The 18419-nt window shown below is 40.8% G+C and overlaps 1 protein-coding gene across 5 annotated transcripts in view; it reads left to right on the top strand.

The window, feature by feature from the left end:
* Window positions 1–18419, top strand: part of PRKG1 (protein kinase cGMP-dependent 1) — a 583893-nt gene that overhangs the window by 435001 nt on the left and 130473 nt on the right. The gene's annotated exons all lie outside the window — the stretch shown is intronic.

The raw sequence follows: 18419 nt of genomic DNA, 5'->3' as shown, positions 1-18419 counted from the left end.
TGAAGTAAAGTATCTTCTCTTGGATAATGGTGTTTATGGTGCAACTGATGTCCTTTGAAAAAAAAATAAGGTGAGAAGATCAAGTGGCATATAGTCTACTTCAGCAGAGATTCTGTTTCTAGGGAATTACAAAATTGACATTTTTCTGAAGACTTGTCCACACAGCGCTTGTAGACTAAACACTGTGAGTGAACAATGAGATCACACCTTCAAAGTTGGAAAAAACAACAACTTAAAAAGTGTATTTAGCATACTCATACTCGTTGTATTGGATGTGAATTAGCACGGCACCAGATATAACCTCAGTCCTCAATTTGGGTTTGGCATTCATTTAATAGTGGTGCTTAGTGCTGTTATGGGGGTTGTGGTTGGAATTGTGAATTCAGGAATGATCCCCAGCTCTTTACAACCTGAAGCCTAACAGCCACCCCACCACAATCCTAAACGTAGCCTCCAGTGGGAATGGAGAATGGCTTTAGATGGTAGGGGATGCCTTAGTCATATAGCAGCCATAGTTGCCAAGAAAGCCATAAGCATCCATTTCTGCTAGGGAGCTTAGAGACCTCAGGAAGAGGTCTCTGTCATTGTCAGCCTTCACTGTTAGGTTCCCTTTCCTCACCTTGCAAGGGAAGTTTAAAAAATTTGGAGAGCAGAAATTGTGGAGGATTGGTAAAAACTCACTCAGGCTCAGTCTTTCCAAGCTCTCTCAGAGAGAAAAAAAGTGTAAAATATCTAGTCAATTAAGATTTCATCTCAAGGGAAATCACATGTCCAGTTGTAACCACAGCTTTTTGAACAGTTGATTTCAGCATGTACAGCTGACATAGTGCTCCTGGATGTCAGACTGGCTGAAAACCGTAAGTGATAAAAGACCTGAAGGAATTTTAAAACAGGGTCTCAGATACCTCTCTACCAGACTTCCTTGTCTTTTCTGACTGGTCTGGCACTACAGAAGTTTTGACCAGCTTATGCTACTTGGTCTAACAAATATTTCCAGGCAGTTATTCCATTGAAATTTAGCTCACTAGATTTAAAATACATTGCCTTTCGGCAGTTGCACTGCTAGCATGAATATTTTTTAAATGAATACATGTTTCACTGCCTATAGAAGAGTCGGTGCCCACTTTTTCTCCATCACTCTTGTAGCCTTATGCCTTCCATCTTCTCTGCAGTTCTGCCCCATCTCACTTTTCAATGGAATTCTGATGAGCTAGGCTTCATATAATTCCATGCAATTAAGGTATACTAATGCTAGAATTTTGATGAACCATTTTTAATGACCCTCAAGTCCTGGGGGATGTGGGAAGTCTTGTATCCGCTCATTCAAAATGTATTAAATACATGTTAATTTCACATCAAGCAACTTGTGAATGTTATTTGTAATTTGCTTCCTAATTACTACTTTTGCACCTGCAAAATTGCATACTAGCAAGTCCTGTAGGCACAATTAATGTCCATTAATATGTCATCTTATGTGCGTTAATTATATGACATCTATACATGCAAAGTGTGTGCCGTTCTCCTTGCGATTATGTATTTTCACATGTTCTTGGTTTATACAAGAAAATAAGCTGTGTTTCTTGAGCAACAACTCACTATTTAAATGTTCACAAGGATAGTTTTGACATTTTAAAAGCAGTTACCATCTGACCTTCATTAATATTTATATACTGTCTTTTTCTGCTTTTATCTAGCTGCTAGATTCTAGCACATGGACAATGAAATTGATGTGCCAGGAAAAATAGTAATTTGGGGAAAGTGGGAAATTGTATAACATGTAAACTGTTCCTTTGAAACATAAGGTATATGGGGAAAGTGGTGAGCCTGCAGAACAAACACTATAATTAAATGTTGCCAGGCCCACACCACATGTTAAGAAAAATTGATGCTGGAAGCCATAGCCCCCTTTTCAAGTACCTGTTTTCCTCTTTCTAGTGCCTGGTGTTATTACAATGAGCATTACTTTTGCCTACTCTACATAATTGGCTGCTGTTAGTGCAGATCTTAATGATATCAGGCTGAACTAAATATTATTCAGTGAAGGAGCCCTTTGTTCTTTGTGTTGTATAGTTCCACCCTAATTTTGCATCCTAATTTTAAATACATCAGCCATCAATAATGATAAGAAGCCTGACATGAGATGTATACAAGTATCAGACTCCTCCCCTCTGGAAATGAAAACCATTCTAAAAAATCTCAATGTTGGGTTATTCCACACCATTTCCCCCTAATTTCTGTCTTGCTCCTTGCTCTCTGTTTCCCCATTCCAGCTTGCATTAGAATATAAACAACTACGTGCGCTCACGTATTATATGCTTGTAAACACTGCTTTCAATTTTTTTTTAATATAGATTAAGCAGTATCAAAATGATCTAAGTAAATAAATAAATAAATAATGTATCTATAATGGATATATCATTTTAGCAATTTCCTTTTTCTGCATACATTGCATTAGGCCATAAAAGAAACTTCAAAAATGTTCAAATCAGTTTCCACTTCCATTGAGAATGGCATGGCCCTAGAAAAATCTCTCTCTTTACATAACTGAAGAGTTGGTCAAGTAGGTAACTTGTTGACATAGGAGCTAATGGCTGGAAGCAGAGTAGAAAAGTGCATGCAAGCCATCTCAATAGCTTTTCCTTTTGCAAATACATCCAGTTGCACTTACCTCCATCCCATTCTGATTGCATTTAGGATGCTAAGGGCTGGTTTTGGAGCTTCAGCCTCCATCAGACAGCAAAGCAGAGGAGTTTTAATTAGATTTTTTTTTAAGGACCCCAAGCTGAATCAGGTGATCTGCAGAGCACATAAGCAGGGTCTGAACCAAATTCTGTGGTTCTGCACACTGCTAATATATGTTGTTATTGTTGTTTAGTCGTGTCTGACTCTTTATGACCCCATGGACCAGAGCACGCCAGGCACTTCTGTCTTCCACTGCCTCCCACAGTTTGGTCAAACACATAATATATAGGATTGCACTATTACCAATACATGTGCTTAGGAGCACAGCTTTTCTTTTTCAACCTTATCTAATATGGTTTATCTCGGAAGGTTTTCTGGATTTCTGTTTTGTTTTTATTTATGGGTAGCATTCCATATGCATGATAGAAATCTCTCTGCCTGTGATGTTTCATCAAAATCAAAGGTACTTAAATTATCTTTCAAAGTAACAGCATTTTATCTAGGTTGGTAGTCTTACAAGCACTGAATGAGAATAGCTGACAGGCACTGTTTGAGGCAAGGAATAATCTCTCCTTTCTTCATAGCACAATTTAATATCCTCTTTCTCCTTATGAAACTGTGAATAATCTAGGATGGCTGCAGTGCAGCTCTCTTACAAACTGTTAGCTAATACACAGAAGCAAAAAAAGCTACTTGAAATTGCCTATTAGGCGATTCTTATGTGCAAATGCTGTTGTGAGGATGGTGGTAAAAAGGCTGTTATGTAATGAGATCACATCTTTAAAATTGGAAATTGTATGATGATTTTATTTAGCATATTGTAATGGAAGTGAATTATCAAAGCACCAAGTCATCAGGGCCGTGTTACCCATAGGCGCTAGGGGTGCAGGGCGCCAGGCTCTCAGGGGCACCAGGCCAAGAGTCCGGAGCCAAGATTTGGGGTCCAGGAATTGGGAAGAGCCGACAGCCGCTGCTGAGCGGTGCAGAGCCCGTCAGAGCGCCGCATCTCTTCTGCTACGGGCGAGTGATTCACTAAGTCAGCCGGCCGGCTCCGCCCTCCTGCACGTGCTGCTAACACGAGGCGCCTGGCTTTGCTTAGTTGCCACCGCCTCAGGCGGTGTTGCACTGGGCTCTGATTGCTCCTCCCCCGGCATCCAGCCCCGGCCTTGCTCTGCTGCCACTGCCTCGGGCTCCTCTGTTGTTGCTGAGACAGCCAGCCAGGCCAGCTCTGCCGTGCGCGCCTCGCTGGCCTGCCCTAAAAAAAGTCAACAACTTTGGGGTACCCCCCCAAAACAGGTCGACCACTCTGGGCAATGGGGGGGGTGCCAGGCGGATCTTTGCACTCTGGCACCACATATGCTTAAGATGGCCCTGCAAGTCATCATCCTATGGCATGCCTAATAGCAGTGAATTATTTTAAATATATATAGTATAAGAATAATACTGATCATTGAACTAAAATAGCTTAAGGCCACAATTCTGTGTAAACATTTCTGGAAGTCTGTTCCAATGCATGGTACAACTTTAGACTAAAGGTGAGAGCTGACATGATTGAAAGCTCTTTCACACAAAAATAATCCCCCCCCCCGGTCTCTCTGTGTGTGTGGAGAATGTGCACACTAGCCCCAAGATCTAGCTTGTATTTGTAGCTGTGGGAAGCAGTGTGATTTGTTACTCTGGGCCTTTCCAATTTGACTTGTTTTTCTTTAACAACTCTGGTTTCAGCACCATTCACTATAATAGGGAATCTAAAAATGGCTGCAACTCCCCCTTTCCCCACCCCACATAATTTGAACTGTAGTATACCCCTTCATAAAGGGCAAGTTTCAGAATATCTGCAGTGGTTCTCCCTTAAGAACAGATCTCACCTTGGACCTGGGGGTGAAATAGGAATCATAGCAGGTGGGTATTGGGGGAGGGGGAAGGAACATGGATCCCCAAGAAAGACTGATGTGGGAAAATGTCATCCCCAGTAAAGTCCCTGTCGCCCAAAGGGTTGTTGCTGAGAAGTGGACTTCTGTCCCCTACCCCACCCCCCAATTTGGAGGGCTATAGCCTATTTTCCCTGGAGACGAAATCTCTCTCTTGACTTGTATAGGTGGAAAAAGCCTCTGGATCACCAGAGAAGACGGTAGTGGAAGAAACTGTGCCCTTTCCAGCAAGGGCCCTCGTATCTCAAGGTCTTTGGTGGTGGTGGCTCCCCTACCCTGGATTTTTGGTATACAGCTTCTTCTCACTGGGAGAGAGAAACCTCTCCATTAACTTGAGAAGAGATTGAGGGGGAAAGAGCAGGCGAAGACCATGGATCCTGAGGAAAGATTGGGGCTGGATCTAGACACATCAAAGAAGTGTTTCAGTTTAAAGCGTTTTAATTTAACCAGGGAAAGCAGGTAGAGAAAAAACAGGACTACATGTCGCCATCTGGTGGTACCATGTTATATCGCCCATACAACACATATACGGTAAATCGTTTTTTTCCTTTACCAGTCTAGTTGAGTCCTGGGAGAAATGTCATCTTCCCAGCAAGTTGTCACCCCAAGGGTGATTGCTAAGAGGTAGGACCTCTGCCCCAACCACAGATTTTGGGGGATACAGCCTCTATCTTCCTCTTGGGAGATAGAGATCTTTCCATTAACTTGCATAGGAAAAAGGTGATAGTAATAACATAAAAAAAACCCCAGCAGAGATCCAGGTAAAAAACCTGACTTTTAAATATTTACAATGTTTACTGGATTTGAGCAACAGTGTTGGCATTTAGCAAAAGATACATGCATAGATCTGGTGCATATGTGTTGTACAGACAACGACCGTTTTGTGTGTGTTCAAGGCACGCATGACCGTACATGCATGCGCCATGGTTGGACACTGAATAGGGCATAACATGGTGAGGTGGACTTACACATGGCCTGCCATCGCACACAATGACCCGGAAAGCAACCCCCATGCAAATTGGGGGTTGCCTGTATCTGTATGCATTGGTTTAAACTGTCTTGATATTTTATGCAGGTGGTTGGTTTATAGATATTTTTTTATAAATAAAGTAAGAAATTGCAGCCCATGACTGCAGTCATGCACACACATACCTCTGTGTGAGTCTTAAGTATGGATATGTGAGCCCTGAATTATTTGATGGGAGAAAAATAGTTTCCCCTATGCTATCAACTAAATTCTAGCATTTCAGTTTAACTGGCTTTTAGAGCAAGCTGTTAAAGCGACCCTTTTTTTTTGTTTGTTTCATCAGACTCAAGTATTTGTCACTAAAAAGTATTTTTGAAGTGGGGAGGACTCAATTGTTCAATGCTCCCATAACAGGTTTGTATTCAACTCTCTGTGAATAATGAGAGTGGAGAGGCTGACAGAATTGAATAGCATACCTCATAAAAAGAAACTGATCTGTAAACTCAAGATAAATTGAAGTGTAATAGTGTGGCACAGAACACTCTGGGAGCATAAAGGAGTCTAGAATAAAAGGTATGGGGAAGTCAGTCCCAAACTTCGGGAAGAAGAGAGGAAGATTATTAAAATCTAAAGTCTAGCTAACACAAAAACAAAACTAGTTGTGAACATTAGATTGCACAGTCTGTGCCAGCAAAGCACATTGATTTCTAAACAGTAGCTTACTACAGTTCAGCCTAGACAACCAAGAATCTCAGTGTACTTTAATCAAATAATATGTTCAAGGGAAGAAAAGAGGTCCATAGAGCAATAGTTCCATGAAACATAAACAAGTGAGCCAATCCACCTGCCATTCTGTAAGATGCTTTTGTTAGGGCTAGGGTTTCATGGGGATTTTATTCTATTTCCTGTTATCAATGTGACCATAGGACAAATGACAAGTAGATAAATGCCCTTCCTTGGAGGTCAAGAGGCAATATGAACTGGAGGTGGGCAGAGGCTGTTGTGCTCATGTGCTGCCTGTGTTTCCCACAGGCATCTGCTTGCCCACTGGATCCTGGACTAGATGAGCCATTGTCCTGAAGCCACATGCTGTTCTTACATTATTAAATAGCATAGTTATATAGAAATCTGCCCATTAACTTTTCACAGCTGGAAGGTCATTTTCTCACAGCAGAGAGCATTTTTACTAAGAAATGCAAACTTCTTTCTCCTCCCAAGATTGTTACATTCTGCAAGAACAGAGCTGGCCCACCCATAAGGCTTTGTGAGTCAGCTGCCTCAGGTGGCAGGCTGGGGGCAGCTGGGAGGGTACGGCAGATCCGGGTCCATGAGGAGTGTGCATCTCTCCACCATCCATACTTGTCAGCCACTTTCCTCACGCTCTTCTGCCCCCTCACTGCTGCCTGCTCCTCTGTAGCCTCCTGTTTCCTCCCCTGCCACATTCAGTCACATCACTGCAGTATCTCCACTGGTAAGAAATATATGGCAATGCTTATAAATCTGAAGCAGTCCTATGCCTGGTTTTACTTACAGTTTAGTGTGCTTTACTTCCACGCAAACTGTGCATAGGATTGCACTATTGATTGGTGTAACTAGGGGCACAAGTTCTCTGATTCTTGTACACTATGTGAAGCACAATACTAATTAGGTTTACTCAGAAGTAGAGCCCACTGATTTTAATGGTACTTACTATTAGGTAGGTGTACACAGGATTACAGTAATAGTGCTTTTTTCTTTTAAAAAAATTTAGGGGTACTCTCGTTTTCCTACTCATTGAATTGCTGTCCCTCAATGAAGCCAAATTTAGATTCACAAAATGTTTAGGTGTATGCGTAACCCTGCGTACCCCCAGAAAAAAGAACTGGTCATAGCAGATCCCCGCCACCCACAACAAGAAACATGGTCTTTGATTATGTAATAAAGTAAAGGTTCCAACTTATGTGCTTGGGATAATGTCTTTATAACCAGAATAACAATACTATCCATACCAATGTGGTAATGGATTCATAGAAACATAGGGTTGAAAGGGACCCCAAGGATCATCTAACTGTAACACAACCTTCTGCAGGAATCTTAACTAGATCATACATAGTGTCATATTTTTCTCTTGTTGGGTCTCCAGTTTGGCACTGACCCTGTTCTATAGTGGTCCATGCCCATTTCACAAATGTATGAATCTAAGCCAATGTGTGAAGCTAAAGAAGTAAAGGATTTACATAATTACATAATTTCCTTCTTGGTATTTGTCAACCCCTAGGGGTTATGCTGGTGTTTTGTTATGCAGTTGTGATAGAAACGAAAGGATTGACCCAGCGATGACACACCATCTTTGTTTTAAGCAAATAACAAAGTGTGTTGAAATCCAGAAAACATTGAATTGCAAGCATATAAAGCAGATTAAAATGTACCTTGTGATCATCTGCTGGTGGTTTTATAAATTAGGGTGTTAGCTCTGGAAAATTGTTCAGAAGGGATTTAAAACTGCTTTAACTTTTCTGAAATTCAATTAGGCCATGTATGCACAGCCAACTCATAAATATTATATTGATGAACAGTGAAATGCTGTAACTCAGAACATGGTGCTCTCCTCAGCATTCATTCACCTTTTCTATAATTAGTGATGGATTTTACTCACTGCAGGAGAGCAGTAAAGAGGGATAGAATGGGAGGTGCATCAATCATGCACTTCCTCTAGTGGTCTGCATATAAAAAATAATACTAATTAGCTGTGTCATTTACCTTCCGTAGAATGTGTGTGTGTGGGGGGGGGTGAAAATTCTTCCCAAAAAGTGTTTTCAGATTGAGCAGTTTAGTTACTTTCCTCTCATTAAAATTAAAAGCTAGGCAAAAAAAATTCTAAGTTTGTCTCTCCTACCTCAATGCTAGTTTCATCCTGTCCTTGGTTTTATGAGATGGATTTTTAATATTTTTGTTTTTTTTTCTGACATCATCATCATTTTATTTGTATGCCACCTTTCCACAGTTAAAACAATGCTCAAGGCGGCTTACAATATGAAAAGATTTACATAATTACAAACATAGCAAAGTAGTCATAAACATAAATAAAACACATCAAAACTACATAACCAAACTGAACAATTTCCACATAAATACAAAGAAAAGAAACAAAAAATAATAATATAAAAAGGTAAAGGTAAAGGACCCCTGACAATTAAGTCCAGTCGCAGACGACTCTGATGTTGCGGCACTCATCTCGCTTTAAAGGTCAAGGGAGCCGGTGTTTGTCCGCAGATGGCTTTTTCCAGGTCATGTGGCCAGCATGACTAAGCCGCTTCTGGCGAAACCAAAGCAGCACATGGAAATGTTGTTTACCTTCCTGCTGGAGTGTCGTTTACCTATTTAACTACTTGCACTTTGACATGCTTTCAAACTGCTAGGTGGGCAGGCGCTGGGACCGAGCTACGGGAACTCACCCCATTGCGGGGATTGTATCTGCTGACCTTCTGATCGGCAAGCCCAAGAGGCTCAGTGGTTTAGACCACAGCACCACCTGTGTTATAATTAATATAAATAACAGCAAAAACTCTTGACAAAATTTTCCCCCAAATACCCCAGTCCTTGCTGGGCAGGAGCAGCAGCAGTTCTTATGAAGCCTGTCAGGCCCCGCCCTAGGTGGAAAGAGGCAGGAAGGGGGGGGGGCCTTCAGGTCAGAATACATACTTTACCCTTTTGCTGTTATTTCTTTCTCCAACAGTCCTTTGGGAAATATTTTTTAGTTTCTATATTTCAGTACATGGAAGATAGGGTGCTGGTCAAAAGTGCTAATTGTTGTTAAAGGAGAAGTTACATTTCACACACACACACACACACACACACATATATATATATATATATATATATATATATATATATATATATATATAAAATAAATTGTTATAAGCTTATTCTTACAAAGAAAAAAATTGAATTTCTTTGGATTTCTAAATAAATAAATAAATCATAATTTCATATATTGACATCATTTGTGATAATTTTTTTAAAACACGGGGTTCTTTTCTGGTTATTTCATCTGGTATAATCCTGAGTGGTTCTGAGTGAACAATTGGAGCAGAGCCTAATAGACAGCCAAGTAATTAAAGGACTGAAGAGCAGAAAATGACTGTTTTAATAATGAATTATTCATGTGTAAACTTAAGGCTGATGAGCTACTATTTAAAGAGTGTGGTGTTATAATACTGCCTTAGGGTGTTGCTTCAGAGAAGTTTGAACAAGTGTGTAACTTTTCCTTAAGACATATTTTTAAGTGAAAGAGAGGATGAAAACTGTTTTATAAATAGTAAAATAGGAAGCCATGGCCTTTTGACCTTATTCATACATTTGAGTACCAGATGATAGAAGGGAGAGGTAAAATTAAACCATTTTATTTTTGCCCAAGATACACAAGAATAGCTGTTGTTGCTTGCCATTATCGTCTGTAGTAACACGTAGCACTGGTTAAGGCATATATCATCAACATAATGGAACAACATAATCTTGTCATAATCATAATAATGGACAACATAATCTTGTCGCACATCTCCTTTCCTTCCTTTGCTCCCACAGTCAGCAACACTGACCCCTTAACACAGAGCTTTCCAAACTTTCCGTGTGGGTGACACACTTTTTAGACAAGGATCATTTTGCAGCACAGTGATTCAGTTTTACTAGCAAACTGGAGGTTAAACTAGGTGCGACAGACCTACACACTGCAGCCAACACACTAATGTGCCGCGACACACACTAATATTAAAGCTCTGCCTTAACAGAACCCAGGCTACTGTGGAACCCTTGAGGCAAGAGGAGTGAAAATTCATCCTATTACAGCCAATGTACATTAGTTCATATCAGTGTTTAGGCAACAACCGATTTATGCGCATATCACTGTGACCCGGAAGTGGCCAGAAAGGGGTCGTAACAGGGTGGCGTGGGCTTATGCATGCTCTGCCGTCACATGCAATGACCCAGAGTGCAATCGGGGGTTGGCTTTTTGCACTCGATTCACAGACAATGGAACACAGTGCTGAACATCATTAGAACCACTTACACATATTACAGAATATATGTATGTATACACAAGGGAGAGAGAGACCCACAGAAATATGTACAGTGGTACCTTGGGTTAAGTACTTAATTCGTTCTGGAGGTCTGTTCTTAACCTGAAACTGTTCTTAACCTGAAGCACCACTTTAGGTAATGGGGCCTCCTGCTGCCGCTGCGCCGCCGGAGCACAATTTCTGTTCTCATCCTGAAGCAAAGTTCTTAACCTGAGGTACTATTTCTGGGTTAGCAGAGTCTGAAACCTGAAGCGTCTGCAACCCGAGGTACCACTGTATATATCATCTTTTAAAACATGCTTCTATCCCTCAGATAGTATGCTTTCAACATACACTGAAAATTAAACTCCTGAAATGGCACTCATTCCCCACTAATGAGTAATATACAGAGGTGGGCATAGCCATTAGTTCTTATGTCACTTTTTCTTTTTGCTTTGCCATATGATTTATTCTCATATTGCCATGTGGGCTCAATTCTGCAAGAACCGCTGAGCAATCTCACTCAGTACTGAAATCAGCATGTTCCAGTGCTGCCCTCTGCTATGATGCAAGCCACACTGCCCCAGTGCTGTGTCTGTCTCTCTTGCCGGATGACAACATTTCATCTTGGATTTATATCTTAGATTAGAAAGCTTTATGTAGTGCTCTGCTACGGCACTTTGCCCTATCACTCTGATTTATTAGTTGACCCTGGCTGCTCTTAGAAACGTGTGCAGTTTTATCTTTTTGTATAAAATATAGCAGCCCTGAAGATCTCGCCTCATATTGGCCGCATCTTTCTGTCCCAGTGAAAATAGATTATTACTCTTTGTGACCTAATTCATATTGTGAAGCAATGCTGAAGATTAAACATAGAGGGTGAAATGTTTTAGTGAACGCTACTCTGCCTTGGTTTTTAAAAATAATCAATAAGAATATCTATCTTTTTCAAAAGTATATATATATATATATATATATATATATATATATATATATATAGCTGCATCAAAAGCAAATTTCTTCCTGTTTAACCTTCTGTGGTATAAATACATTGCTAAGCTGAATCTAGTTCTGTGATATTATGGATTTGTGATGCAAAATCAGATTTAATAACAAATTATTTCAATTAAGGAATAATTAATATTGTATCTACATACACACCACAACCTTCTGCCTCAATCCAGATGTCAGTGCTCACCTTGACACCAGCTGCTTTTATGCATTTGTCTTTTGTTGCCCCTGGCAGATATTTCAGACAATTTATTTGTTAAATGATTACATTAAAATGATTTCTGAGACCTCGGGGTATAGGGCGGTATATAAATTCTAATGATGAGGATGATGAATTTCTGACTCACTTTAAAGGAACCTTTTCAAAGTAGCCTACAAAAATATACCGTAGGTTGAAACCAGTAATAAGTCAGCTAAAGCGTGTGAAGAGAATAGGGGTTAACTAGCATTAGACTGCAATCTAGTTAACTAAAATTTTAATGCACTGTACATAGGGCTGCCTTTGATGATCTGGAAACCAGCTGGTACCACATGTGGCCACTGGTGTGACTGTTGAGGCCAGACAACATATTTTATTGATACATTTAAAGTGCTGGACTTGACCTTTAAAGCCCTAGTTTGGGCCCACCTTGTTTAAAGAACTGCCTTTGCCACACAAACCTGCCCATGCTATAAGCTTGGCATTGGAGGCCGTACTTTACTTATTGGTCTTGAGTTAGACTGGTGGGCTGTAGGGACTGGGTCATCTTAGTAGTGATCCCTGCCTTGTGGAATCCAACCCCACCTAAGAGGTGTGCTTGGACTCTTCTTTTGCAGTATTTCAAAAGGCTTTGAAAAACAACCAGTTATGCATGTCTCTTAATGTATGTTTTATTGTCATGCTGCTGTTTTATTGATGCTTTATTGCGATGCCTCTGGAAATGGCTTTCATACTGGTTGGTTTTCATGTACTGCCTTCTGACACATATTAATTTTAAAGTTTTATTATAATACTGCATTGTGTTGTTATGCATTTATTTTGTTCACTGTCTTGCCTGGACCTATAAGGCAGCATATAGCTTTTAAAATAATATAAAAGTAAAGGTACCCCTGCCCATACGGGCCAGTCTTGCCAGACTCTAGGGTTGTGCGCTCATCTCACTCTATAGGCCGGGAGCCAGCGCTGTCCGCAGACACTTCCGGGTCACGTGGCCAGCGTGACAAGCTGCATCTGGCGAGCCAGCGCAGCACACGGAACGCCATTTACCTTCCCGCTGGTAAGCGGTCCCTATTTATCTACTTGCACCCGGGGGTGCTTTCGAACTGCTAGGTTGGCAGGCGCTGGGACCGAACGACGGGAGCACACCCCGCCGCGGGGATTCGAACCGCCGACCTTTCGATCGGCAAGCCCTAGGCGCTGAGGCTTTTACCCACAGCGCCACCCGCGTCCTAAAATAATATACCTTTATGTAAAAAGGACTTGGCACTAATATTTTATTTCATACTAGGAATGATTGTTCAGTTTTAGATCTCACCACCTGTTGAGTTATATGCTTTGAGAAGAATGCTCTGAATTTAACACGAGGGGTAGAAGATACGTTGTTGTGACTTATAGGTGTTTGGATTGGGACATTTCTCTTTCATTTGTTCTGTATATTCTTTTGAACATGACATTTAACAACTTAATAAAGTGTATCCTAAAAAAACAAAAAACAGCCTCTAACCTTTAGTCGAAAAGGTTGATATTATAAACATTTTGTTCAAACAATTATTTTCCATTAAATAGAAAAATGGTTTTCAGCTCACCATCATGATTGTTTGTTAATATTGTTTCAAAGGATTCTGGGCATTAAAATGTCACCCAGCAGGGTCAAATAGCAATACACAAACAGTGCACTGAACCAAAGTTGCCAAAACGTGTTAGTACATGGACCAGCATCTTTGCTTGCCAAATGAGGTCTAGCTGCCTGATTGGGAAGACACATAGCCCGATGCTATCCCAAATTCTCTGTATCCATGAGCACCCAAGATCAGTCTCTGGAATCTACAATTTAGATCAATCTTATGTAGTAAGGCTGGGAAAGACCTAAGACCATACTGCCAGCCTATAGCCTGACCAATAGTAAGGCATACCTATATGTTCCCATGTAAACTTCACAATGGTCTTTTGCTGTTCATTAGAATACAACACCATTATGTTAAACAAAAGTGAAAAAACCTAGTGTGGTGATGTCGCTCAGTTTTTCACAAGAGTTGTGCACTTTTTCAGAAAAGCACTAGATTTATACTGGCTGTGGACTAATACATGCTGATATTTTTCAGATATGAAGCCATGTGGAATAGCAATGCCTGCAAAGGCAATTAAACATGGCATAGCACACACTGACTCCAAGCAGTTGTGCACTTTTTCAGACACCATTGTGCATTGATACATAGTGATCATTTTCAGACATTGGAGCATGCGGTTCAGCACCAACTTGTTAGGAGGAAAACAATTTGCCTATCAGATGGGCATGAAAACACCAGAAACCCAGCTTCCCGGTGGGAGGGGGAAATTGTACATTAAATGCCCTCATAAAAATGGAAATAGTTTTCATAGGAAAACATAGGCAGAAAAAAGAAAATTTTGCAGGCTTTTGTAAAGAACTTGAGCCGTGCCTTTCAAATACAGCTTTAGATGTTTATTGTTTAACAGGAGCAGATACATCCAGCTGTACAATGTGCAAGCCTTAGTGATTCCTAGATGTTACACACCAGCTGCAAGGGCAAGTGTCAGTTTTGAGTGAATCATCTTTGGTTTCTCTCTATGGACCTTTGTTATACACAGCAAAAGGAACTTTAATCCCCTGATTCATGATATTTGATTCTTCATCAGCAGTTTACAACTTTGATATAACAGATGTCTAGCAGTAGAAATGAAATATTAGCTGTCACAATGACTATATGCTTGGAGGCTATAACATGAGCTGCCTGCATCATTTTTCTTATTTACCAAATCCCTATAGCTAGGTCAGAACTGACAGATGTGGTGCTGCAGAAGCCCCTCTATGTGGAGTGGGCCAATATTGTATTTAGATTCCAAATGCAGGGGAAATCCTCTGAGCGCTGAGCAAGCAGCCTTGTTGACATTCACAACTATTACATGGTGCCAGAATGATGGCATACTTGGAAAACATACTCCAACATTAAAGCAAGTAAACTCGAACACTTCTCTGTTGTTTTGTTTAATTAAGAAATGGGGTAGATTAAGGAATATTGAGAGGGGGGAACTAAAAAGAAGAAGAAGAAGCCAGTAACATCAAAACAAATCCTAACATTCCAGCAGGCAAGAGATTTCAAAGGGGATCTAATAATCATATTGCTGTTTCTTTCAAGTGATAACATACTTATCTCATAACTAAGGATGGAACTCGCTGCATCTGGCTGACCAGTTAGACTGCTGGACTAGGTCAACCTGACCCAGCAAAACTCTTCTTGCGTGACTTGGCTAAGATAATACAGTTAGCTTCATGGATGAGCAGGGATTTGATTTGACTCACTTCCCTTGGCTGGAATTAGCATTTTGTCCACTGCAATGTACTGCACCCTCGTTATTTTATTTGTCTTGGATTTTAGGAAATAGTAAGCCACTTCCTATAGGAACTTGTGAGGGTAAGAAGTATGTTGTCGGTTTTCTTACGTTAAAAAAATTCACTTGCTTAACAAGCGATCAAGTCCAGGAGCTAGGCAGGAATCTGGGCATTGTTTTTTCCTGCCTAGGTAAAATGCCAACTACAAATGTATATGGAATTTCAACTTTCATATCACAAGTAGTATAATTATGAAATCAAGATTTCTAGTCAACAGAATGATTCAAAAGTGCCACAAAATAAAGTGTGTGCTTTAGTGTAAGCTACAGTTGTCAGCAAGTCAGTATGCCAAAGTTCAGAGTCCCAGGGTTGATCCATGCAAGCAAAGTTCAAAATTCAAAGATCAGGAAATGAGGTTCAGGGTCAATCCAAGTAGCCAAGGCCAGCAGTCAAGACACTAGAGTCAAACCTGAAGCACAGTCCCATGGAGGTCCAGAAGCATCCAAATCAAGGCCCATCAACATAGGCAGTTGAGCAGACACAGCACCTCAGCTCTGCTGCTCCTTTATACTTTGCCTGCTGATTGCAGCATCTGAGCTTGATGAGGCATATGACCCTCACCTGTATCAAGCCTACTCCAGCTGAGGAATCACACACTTCTTCCCAGAACTAGCTAGTGGGCCCTTGCCTGCCTTAGCCTCCTGGAGCACCCTGCCTGCTGCTCCTTACGCCTCAGAGCCTGCTGTGTTAGTGGAGACAGGGCCTACTCTGGTGAGGCGTGCTGCTGCTCTGGTTCCTATGCACTGGCTCCCACCTCCTCCTCCTCCTCCCTGTGAGTACTTCCTATATCAACCTTTCTTTCCCCATCCCCAGCATGCCCCAGTGTGTCCCAGTCCCAGCTACAGCCCTTGCTGGGATCCTCCCCTTCCTCCCTCTGTTGTCCTGCCAGTTCATGACATCTAATATCCCTTTTTCTTAATAACTCTGGTTTCTGGTGCAGAGGATTACTCCATTTTAACATAGGTACTGGGATTATTTATGTACTGGGATTATGGTTCAGAGAGAGGTGGTTTTTGTTTTGTTTCATTGAAGCGTACAGGTCCAAAATGTTTGCCTGATTTGTTGGTATTAGAAATAAGCTTGGTTAGATTTTCATTTTTGGCTCTGGACCTTCTAGGGAGGAAAATGGATGTTAAACATTCAAATTGATTCAGCCATATTTGCAATTTGAAAGGAATGTTTGTGATTGTTTTCATTATCATGGCACCCTACTATTTTAAGTGGAAAATGTGTGTGTGTGTGTAATTGTAAAAAAAATCTCTCATTTTAAATAGCAGCTTGAGCAGACTATTGTTTGTGGTGACTTGCTGCAAGGGTGTAAATAAGAACAAAAGAGGAACCCTGCTGGGTCAGATTAAAGGCCTATGGTTCAGTGATCTACACTCGCAGTGGCCAAGTAGATGCCTTTGGGAAGCCCATAAGCAGGACATGGACAAAAGCACCCTCTCCCTAATTCTCCAGAAACTGGTATTCAGATGCATGCCACCTAAGAAACTAGAAGCAGTACACAGCCATTGTGGCTGGTAGCTATTAATAGCCTTATCGTCCATGAATTTGTCTAAACCCCTTTAAAGCTGTCTAAGTTGGTGGCCATTACTACAACTTGTGGCAGTGAATTCCACAGTTTACCTATGTGCTGTGTGAAGGACTGCTCTGTGCTCCATGATCAGATTGAAGTGGCTGAGGTTGATTAGAGCCTGGTGCTGATAATCCCATGGTTGCAGGTTTGATCCCTGCATGGAACAGTTGTTTATGGCTGCATTGCAGGGGGCTGGTCCCTTTCCAACTGTACAATTCTATGTCTCTCTCTTTTGCATAATTCTAAAGCTATGCAACTCAACAATACTGTAACTTTTCTCTTGGCTTAAGTAATAATTTCTTTGTTGATATGTGCATCTCTTAAGGCCTTGTGATTTGTATGGTAAGGCTTGCAATCTAGGCTCTAAGAATACAATTATATTGCAGCATATCACTGAAACTGTATGAACAGCTCCAATTAATCTTTTTTTTAATCTTCTTTCTTTTAAACCAACACCCTGTATTTCACCAGAAAAAGTATATATATATTTTCCTTGTGGCAAAATATGAAAAAGGGACAGAGTTGGGGAAAGGAAATGTCTTTCAAATTAAGAGGAAATGTAATCGCCAATATGTTGGTTTACACTATGTATTGTCAGCTCCTGTTGCACAATATTAATTGATTTCCTATTCAGTATTTGTGCAAATGATGTAAGGATTTATTGAAGGAGTAGTAATGCTACCCTACAAAGGGGGTCTGGAAATATGCCAGTCCTCTTTAGCCAAATAAAGGCAGCAACGTCATGGAAAGGGTTCAAATTTATTGCAGAATAAATGATCCCGAGGAGTTCTCCAAATTCTGGAGCGCAAATACAAAATTCAAGATACTTTTCTTTACATTTTCTTTACATGCTTACCTCATGAACAATCCCTTTCAGCAACATGATTGGATAACAGAATGTGTGGACAGCTTGTGGACTCCTCATGTTTACTTCTAATTGGTTTACAAATAAGCATGGCAACAGATAGTTCTGAACAAAGTTTATAAATTCACTCCTCTTCTGTCTTGTTCAAAATGTTGCATGTTTGGTCGTCTGTTACATGAAGCGATCATTTTGGAGCTTCTACTCTCTTCAAGGCCACTTCACATTTCTGGTATGTGAAGCTGATAAGCGAACCCCTGCTTATTAGCAAAAAGACAGGTTGAGGTGCATGAAAAATCTCTGCTTAGCTAGTTATATACCTTTATGCAGGACAATGGCACAGATACGTTGTGGTTGTGACTGAAAATGTTTATGCAGGCTCAGCAGGCTGACGTCAGTTGTGTATCAGAAACCTGTTCTGTGACAGAGGGCGAGAGCATGTCAGTATAGGGGTACTCTGTACTTCACCTTCCAGCTAGCCTGAAGGAACTTGGCAGATCTCCTGCGTTCTTAATCGGCACAACCTCTCCTTGCTCTTCCTGCTAGCTGCTGATAGTGGACTGTAAGCTATTGTTCAGCAGAAACTGACTCAAAGCAGAAATATGAGTGCTGTGAAAGCAATGTATGAAAGCAATGTATGCTTAGAAACGCCTGCCTGCTATGTTGACCCCAGTGGGTCTCAGATCATGACATTCACCTGGGTCCCAGGTAATGACACTCGGGTATCAGTAAAACTTGATCATTGT

Source organism: Podarcis raffonei, chromosome 5, assembly GCF_027172205.1.
Source record: "Podarcis raffonei isolate rPodRaf1 chromosome 5, rPodRaf1.pri, whole genome shotgun sequence".
NCBI classification, from domain to species: Eukaryota; Metazoa; Chordata; class Lepidosauria; order Squamata; family Lacertidae; genus Podarcis; species Podarcis raffonei.
The sequence above is the reverse complement of the archived record's forward strand: the minus strand, read 5'-3'. Positions and strand labels throughout refer to the sequence as shown.